At 39.3% G+C, this 8,894-nt stretch overlaps 1 long non-coding RNA gene across 1 annotated transcript; it reads left to right on the top strand.

Moving 5' to 3' along the window:
• Positions 1 to 292: 292 nt before the first annotated feature.
• On the top strand, positions 293 to 7,106 carry LOC121935198. The gene is made up of 4 exons (XR_006104741.1): positions 293 to 333; positions 823 to 3,590; positions 4,588 to 4,678; positions 7,081 to 7,106. It is a non-coding gene; the product is annotated as an uncharacterized LOC121935198 (long non-coding RNA).
• The last annotated feature ends 1,788 nt before the right edge of the window (positions 7,107 to 8,894 follow it).

Raw genomic sequence — 8,894 nt, 5'->3', positions numbered from 1 at the left:
ATTATTATTATTTACTTATATGCCACCTTTCTCCCAATATAGGGACTCAAGGTGTTGAACAGCAAATAAATACAAATTATTATTATTAAAATTGTTACAAAAACAGACTTGTGTGGCATCTTCAGTTTTCTTTGGCTTTGGCGGAATGAGTGCAGCCTGGAGAAAAGAAGGTTAAGAGGTGATATGATCGCCCTGTTTAAATATTTGAAGGGATGTCATATTGAAGAGGGAGCAAGCTTGTTTTCTGCTGCTCCAGAGAACAGGACCCAGAACAATGGATGCAAGCTACAGGAAAAGAGATTCCACCTGAACATTAGGAGGAACTTCCTGACAGTAAGGGCTGTTCGACAGTGGAATGCACTCCCTCGGAAGGTGATAGAGTCTCCTTCTTTGGAGGTCTTTAAACAGAGGCTGGATGGCCATCTGTCAGGGATGCTTTGATTTGGATTTCCTGCATGGCAGGGGGTTGGACTGGATGGCCCTAGTGGTCTCTTCCAACTCTATGATTCTATGATTCTATGATTCCTTCGTGAACAAACAAATTCCTCCCATTTTTCAGCAAAGTACAATAACATCTCAAATGCACCAGTGATGCCTTTATGGGGCCAAACAAAATGCACAAAATATATATTGCGAGTTTTCAAATTTTGTACAGTTTGGTTGGCTCAGTAAAAATAGGACTGCCATGTTCCAGCCCCTCATATCAGGGAATCTAATTTGCAAATTACCCCAATTATTAATATTGTGCATGCTATTAATTTGCATTCTGATTATGCAGAGTCAACACATTAATCATTGCATTTGTCTACCACTATGTTTCAGAAAACAGCGAGAAGACAAGCACCACGTGCTGAGAGATGGTCAACTGTTTAATCAGTATTTCTGAATATGTGGTGCCTTCAAGTCTTTTTGGACTTGTGGCGAGCTTAAGGTGAACATATCATGGGGTTTTCTTGGAAAGATTTGTTCAGAGGAGGTCAGCCGTAAGAGGTACATATTTTTAAATGATTGGTATTATAGCAGGTGATTGACCCCCAGGTCCTAGCTCTTTATAAATATATACCTTTACTTCTTATTAGTCTTATTAGTTTACTGGAGACCAGTGCAGAGATTTCCAAGCAAGTATATTCCCACTCCTCCTGCCAGCATCTGGGCAGCAACCTTCTGGAGCAGCTGCAGTTTCCAGACAGCCCTGAAAGTAAGACCCACACAAAGTGCAGTTCATCTGGCAAATGTGGAGTTCTAGAGGACTGAAAAGCAGCTTCTGCAACACTGTTGATTTATTCCTAGGGAAATTGAGCAAGTATTGGTTGTCATGCAATCAGGTAACAAGCAACACCCGATAAAATTCCCTCTTTCTCAGAACCGTTAAAGGTACATGAGTTGTTCCTAGTTTTCATTGTGGCAACTTTAATGGTTAACAAACAGGTCGCTTTCAGTAGTTCAGATTGGTACAAATAGCAGCTCTCTTTCCAGTACAAATTGCAAATACAAGGCTCTAATCTGGATTAGGATTATAGTGATGTTGGGCATATGCACCTGCTGTTTACATTCAAATAATAATCCAATTGGTAATCACATAAAAGGCATCTTTTTGGCCCAGGATAAGACTGAAAAAAGCTACAAGTAATTATTTCAATGTTAATTACTGTTGATGCAACAGAATATCAGGCAAACAAGAACTATGCAACATACAGCGCTAAAAGACTCCTATTTATTGCTTAAAATGAATTCAGTTTAGTGGGACTTTAATTTTTATTGGATATTAAACCAAAAACAGATTTGGGAGAAAGTGTATTAGGGATGGACATTTGGGTACCATTAAGATATAAATAGAGCCAAAGTAATATCCACAGCTTGAAAATATTCCAAAAAACAAAATTTGATTTTGTTATTTTATATAGTTGTCCTTTTTTGCAGTGATCTGTTTTGGACGCCTCTGCAGATAAGAAAAAACGCAGGACCTCAAGTCTCGTTGTCCCCAATTGCCTGAGAAATGTGTGTGTGGCCACTAGCAGAGCTGCATGCACATGCCTCTATTGAAAACAGTGGGGCTTGCCATCCACTGATACTCAGCTCCATGGATGGCAAGCCTTCAGAAGGCAAGATCCCACTGTATAAAGGACACTGTTTTACTGTGACATTGTATTTAATGGAATTTGAGCATCCACAGATATTGGTATCCATGGGTGGGGGGGTCCTAGAACCCAGCCCCAATAGATACCAAGGGACCACTGTAGTGACATGCTGAAATTGTTGCAAAATTAGAAACAAGAAGAGCAGAGATAAAGTAAGGTGGGGTGGATGGAAACAGGACCAGCAACGGAAAAGCAAGGCAAAGGGGGTAGAGAAAAGGTGTTGATATTGAGCATGGTTGTCTTCCTACCACAGTAGACAGTAGGAAAAACCTAAATGCCCTTCATGGAACGATTTTTTTATCTGGACATCTAATTTAAAAAATATCAATGTCTAAGGCAAATTATGAAAAACAATAGACTTTGTGGAACCTTAAATGCTAATACAGTAATTGTATTTGTAACTAGAATGGTGCAAAGGACCCAAAATATGTCATATGTGCCACAATGCCCCCTAGAGGGCATTTGGAGACAAGAAAATTATAAATTTAAGCCCTGGGGGCTCCTAAGGGCTACACTGTGTTTACTACCTCTTGGTCCAATGGAACAAAGGCATACAGTGGCAGAATGGAAGAGAGGACTGAGTTGCAGAAGTACTTTATTTCTGTCAACATTGTTACTTGTGGGTTTGAGTATGACACTTAGCTACCTTAGGAGAAGTGAAGAAGGTCACAGCAAAAATATCTTAGACTTTTGCTGTGATTTAAAAGGAATGGTAGTGTAGTGGGTGCAGGCAGAATAACCAAGTGCTGCTGGGGTGTATTTTACACCATCTGTCTTTCTTTGGCCATATCCCAGGATACCTTGGAAACAGCTGTCCCTCAGGCGCCATCTGCAACATGAAGATAATAATATTGACTAACTGGTGTATGGATAGTTAAGATGTTATATCAGAAGCACTTCGAATACTAAATGCATAATAAATGCACATTTCAATATATGTATCCAAGTTTCTCAAATGACATGGCTGATTCTTATATGTGGACACATGTTTTACCCTCACAACCATCTTCTTGAGGTTATTTTGGCTGAGAAATAGCAGCAGCCAATATCATCTAGTGAGCTTCACAACTGCAATTAAACCTTTGATCCTTCTGGTTCTTGTCCATCAACTCTGACCACTTCAGTATGCTATTTCTGTCTATAAGTGCACCATCATATTGTTGTTATGAAAGGATAGTTAGTATCTCATTGAAGGGAAAGCAATTATCTATATCGTCCTGTTTGAGCAGGATGAGCACGGAGTAGTATCCCTTTTAATATATTGTTTCAAACGGCTTCTTTTACAATTCATATGCAGTATCTTGCAGGCATGAACTGCAAATGGGCAAAGGGTCCTGTGTAAACCTTGCAGCTGTGGAACAACAGAACAGTTCCTCTTATGAATTCGTAACTGGCTCAAAAATGGGAAGTTGCAAGTAGGAAATATATGGAGCATTCTTCCAGCAGAAGGAGGTAAGTTGTGGAACTTCTTCAATGATCTTGTTAGGACTGGCGTTATTCAATAGATTTATAAATGATTTGGAAGGGGGCAGCAGTGAAGAAGATGTTAAATTTAATTACAATTTGAGTCTCCATTATCTGGAATTCTGAAATTCAAAATACTCCCCATAAAGAAAAAAAAAATCAAGAGTGGCTGAGATGGTAACAACTTTGCTTTCTGATGTTTCAGTGTACACAAACTTTGATGCATGCACAAGATTATTTAAAGTATTGTGTAAAATTACCTTCAGGCTATGTGTATAAAGTGTATGTGAAACATAAATGAATTTTCTGTTTAGGCTTGAGTCCCATCTCCAAGATATCTCATTTTGTATGTGTATACAAATACAGGTATTCCAAAATCCAAAATAAATAAATAAATCCAAAATCTCAAACACTTCTGCTTCCAAGCATTTTGGATGAGAAAGACTCCACCTGTATTCCAGATGGTGAAACTCCAATTTGTGGTGGCTAGCATGGTGGAGAATTTGACTAAAGCCAAGAAGCAAGGGTTTGAATCCCCGCTTGACCATGGAAATCCTCTGGGTGAACTTGGACAAGTCACACTCTTTCAGCCTCAGAGGAAGGCAAAGGCAACTCCCCTCTGTACAAATCTTACCAAAAAATCTTCAGGATAGGTTTGCCTGCCATATGTAGGACAAGGCTTGAAAGCAAACAACAACAACAGAATAGGAGCAGTGTTCTACAGAATATAAGCAACTAGTGGGGGAAGACAGTTGTATTTTTGCCATATTTATCAGCTTTCTGGAGGAACATGGTTGGGGGAACTGTTTCCTGGACCTCTTGGTCATCCAACTTGGTAGTTCTCAACTTCTGAAGGCCTTCACATACTGATTCAGAGGGGAACAACATCTGGTCTTGCAGATGTTGGAATGCCTGCAAAGCAGGGATGATGGGAGTTTTCACTAGTGCTGTACTTGTACTGAACTAATTGTTTTTGCTTTTTTAGAAGACACGGATGTGAAACCCCTGGTTGCTAATTCCACACACTGGAGTAATTTGTTGTTTTTCCATGAGGGAAAGGTACTCTGAATGTTGAGGTATGTTCACCTGTTCCGGGGCTGATAACTACTATCAAATTAAGACCTATACCTACAACTTCAATCTCTAGTCAAGATAAAAAGCCACTTGGACACTTCTGGGGCTAAGAATAATTCTTATACTGTTGGAGAATATTAAGATCCACTCTACCATGCCAGATCAGTTTTTTCTATGATAAGAAATCTGAGAATGTACCCAGACTTCTGTCACTAACTGATGACTTGCTATATTTCTATACTGAACTTGAGGATCAGGATTCAGCCAATTATAATCCCATTCAATTAGTGAGTGGCTGAATTTACATGAGGAATTAGTTGCCCCCCCCCCCTTTGCCCCCTTTGCTTTCTCCTGGGCTGAGTTCTAGAATGCAGTTAATTGCTCCTTCTTTTTGTCAGAGAGGCTGAAGGGCTGTAAATCACCTTTTTTCATCAGACACTTTCATTTGGCAAACAATAAAATGCCTAGGAAGAGAAAATGCAGGAGAAATGAAGCTGCTAATTTACTGAGTATTTTTTAAAGCTGAGCAAAAGATCAAATCTGTGTACATTTGTGGCTCAAAGCTTTACACTGTTGTTCTCCTTCATTGTTGTGGTGCCTTCTGACTTAAGCAAACCTATAATGGGTTCCTGACAAGATTTGTTCAGAGTGGGTTTGCCATTGCTTTTCCCTGAGGCTGAGAGACTATGATTTGTCAATGTCACCCAATAGGTTTCCATGGCCAAACAGAAACTAGAACCATGGTCTTTCAGACTCTTACTCCAGTACTGCAACCACAACACCATCCTCACTCATTGTCCTTCAAGCCGTATTTTTTTCAATCTCTCCAAAGAATCTCAGGAACCTCAGAGAATAAACTCCCATTTAGTATCAAGAATAGAAAGGACCCAGGAGTCTGAGATCTCAATACTTTGCCCACTAGCTTACTCCCTTTTCCTCTTCAATGGCTTGGGACTTCTATGTTTGAGGGAGCACCTTGCCCTTTAAGTCCCCGACAAAAGATTGGGTGGACCTTCATCTGTATCCCACCAGTGAGGTCAAGAAACTGTGTAAGGATGTAGGAAAGAGCCTTCTTATCTGTGCCACCTCAACTGTGGAATGCCCTCCCATTGCAGACCCAACTGGCACCAACACTGGATTCATTTAGGCACCGAGTACAAACATAATGCTTCTTAAAGCCTTTGAGCCTCACTGATTTACCTCAAAATGCTAATGCACATGATTTTGTTGATCATACTTGATATGTTTTTAGTCTATTATTTAAATTATTTTTATTGTTTTAAATTGCTTTAACTTGTTTGCATTGATTTCCCTTGTACGGCATCCTGAAATCTTTTGCTTTAGGGTGGGAGAGAAATATGTTGATAAAATAAATAAACTTGGTAGCTTCATGGCTGAGTGGGGATTTTACTCCAGAGCTTTCCGTTCTAATTCCATCATTCCTCACATCACCCGGCAACACACTTAGATTTGCCACTAGGAGCTAATACATAGTCTATGTAAATGTGTGTGAAGACTCAACATTCCCTTTGAAATGAACAGAACAGAAACATTTTAGGAGGATGTGACTGGGAACAAAAAGTGCCATCTATGTGTGTATATGAGTGTGTGTGTGTGAGAGAGAGAGAGAGAGAAAGAGAGAGAGAGAAACAATATGAAATGTGTGTGTGTGTGTTGCGAAGGTTGAGCTCTTGATTACTCATTATTTTTCTACTTCAGATCTCTGTGTAACTTTAGTTACTGTACTTCCACAAAGTGTCTGGGGTTTCCCAGCATTATCAAAGAGTTTCAGTCTCCAGATCTTTTGGAGGGAACCCAAAGAAGTCGATCACGATAACTGTGACCTAAATGAGTTTTTCACATCAGAAAGTAACCAGCTTGCAAGTAGCTGATTACAAACAACTAATGTATATACTCATGTATAAGTCTAGAAATTTTAGTCCAAAAATTGACTCAAAAAACCTGACTCGACTTATCCACGGTTCAGTATAAGTACTGTACTTTAAATCTTATAAAAAGGGAACCATCCCTTGGTGAAAGGCAAAAGTGTAATCTGTCCTGAAAGCACTGACCCTCTTTCCTCTCTCATCTATCCTGTATTTAGTGGGAGCTCAAACAGTTATACTTGCTGGAATTTTAAGTTGCTTCATTTTATAGATCCTTTGTCACATGCCCCTAAATTTTACCCTCAACTTATACATGGGGTCATATCAAAATCCATCATTTTAACCCCAAAACCTGACCTTGACTTATACATGAGGTTGACTTATAGTCAAGTATATATGTTAGTTACTTGTAGTTCATTATTTCCCCCAACCATTAATAATAAAAACATTAAATTTGTAACTACATTGCATTATGGTTGTGACTTCACTTAAGTGTGTTAACTTCACTCCTTTTGCAGCGTACATGACTATAATGTCAAGTTACGTTCAAGGTTATGTGGGTGTAGCCTCACAAAATGGTGGAAGAGGAATATCGCACAAGGTAGTTGAAATGCTCATTGATGCTGTTTGTTGTTCTATGCATTCAAGTCATTTCTGACTTATAGCAACCCTAAGGCAAACCTATCACAAGGTTTTCTGAGGCTGAGAGTGTATGGTCACTCAATGGGTTTTCATGGCCAAGTGGGGGAATCAAATCAAACCCTGATCTTCAGAGTCACAACACTACACCATGCTGGCTCTCAGCTCATGCTGCGCTGCTGCCCTATGCTCTGTTATGAGTGTTCAGGTAACAGGAGCATGTGTTTTGTACCACCAGCCTAGCCATTGGATTGTATTGTATACAGATGTTTCTGAAAAAGTAACTAGAGCTTGGAATTTTACTTTTTAAAAGGTTCTAACAAATAATTGTTTGTTACTGTTACTGCAGTCCAGAAAGGCAATGTGCCAAATTATGAAGGTTCCACCAAGTGGTCACTTCAGATATTGCACCTTGGCAATTCTAAGGAAAATGCAAAATACAATAGAAAGCTATGCTTTCTGGCTGTAGCACTGGACAGACAACAGTGTGGCCCTTCCATCTCCTCCATTGCTGAGATTGGATCAGCACACATGTCCAATAATGGGTAACAGGCAGATACAGTACTGTAATAATTTTCTGTTCTACTGAAAATTGATGAATTATGCCAGGCAAAAACCAACTTTTTCCCAGCTTGTTGCTACAAAAGTAACTAATTAATACCGAACCTCATTAGAAAAATGAGTTAATTCCTGTATCTAACTAAAAGGATAGACTAAAAGGAACTAACTAAAAGGGAAGAGTAACTAAAAGGAAACTGCTTCAGCTCCTTTTCAGAAATTGTATTTTTCAAAGAATGTAAAAATATTCTTATTAGACCAGGGTTTCATTTTGTCTGGTCTGTTTTCATGAGTAGCCAACTCAATCCCTTTAGGAAGGGTGCAAACAAGAGCATGAAGGCTACAACCATCTATTATTTGATATCCTTAGCATCTAGTACTCAGAAGCCATATCCATTACGTGTCCAAATCCCACGATGCATGAGGCATCACATTGGTTATCCATGTGCCACCATTTTTTTGGGGAACGACTACTGTGTCAGACTGTGTGCATATATAAATCTTATATCAACACTGCATCTTTAATGGAACACACACTGTGCAAGATGTTCTGAACACTCATATTTTTCCCTAATTTTTTTTTAGTAATGTTCATAGACTGGAATCTGCAGTTTGGGAGCAACTTAGACTGCTGCCACATTGCATAGGTAAGGCATCAGTTTATTTGCCATGGTTCATTGCTATGGAATTCTGGGATTTATGGTTTAGTCAGATATTTAACCTTCCCTGTCAGAGAAATCTGGTGCCCCACCAATCTACAAATTCCCAGCACTGTGCTGTGGAAGTTAAAGTGCTGTTAAACTACTTTATTTCTGCAGTGTGGCAGCAGCCCTAGAATTCTCTAGTGCCCTCTCTCTCTAACAGAAATGTCTAGGTCCCTCACAAAACTACAAATTCCAGGACTCTACAGTATGGGACCACCAAAGTTAAAGTGGTATCAAATTGCTATAATTGTAAGTGTGGATACCCTCAAAGTTGCCATTACAATGGTGGCCACTGACACGTGGAATTCCTTCCAGAGCACTCTAGAGTCATATTAAAATATTCCTTGCTTTCATTCCAGAAAGAAGTTTGTTTTTTAAAAAATGCACTCTTTCTGTTTAATTTTTACGTGACAAATCTGGATATTTGACAT

Source organism: Sceloporus undulatus, chromosome 6, assembly GCF_019175285.1.
Source record: "Sceloporus undulatus isolate JIND9_A2432 ecotype Alabama chromosome 6, SceUnd_v1.1, whole genome shotgun sequence".
Taxonomy (NCBI): domain Eukaryota; kingdom Metazoa; phylum Chordata; class Lepidosauria; order Squamata; family Phrynosomatidae; genus Sceloporus; species Sceloporus undulatus.
The sequence above is the reverse complement of the archived record's forward strand: the minus strand, read 5'-3'. Positions and strand labels throughout refer to the sequence as shown.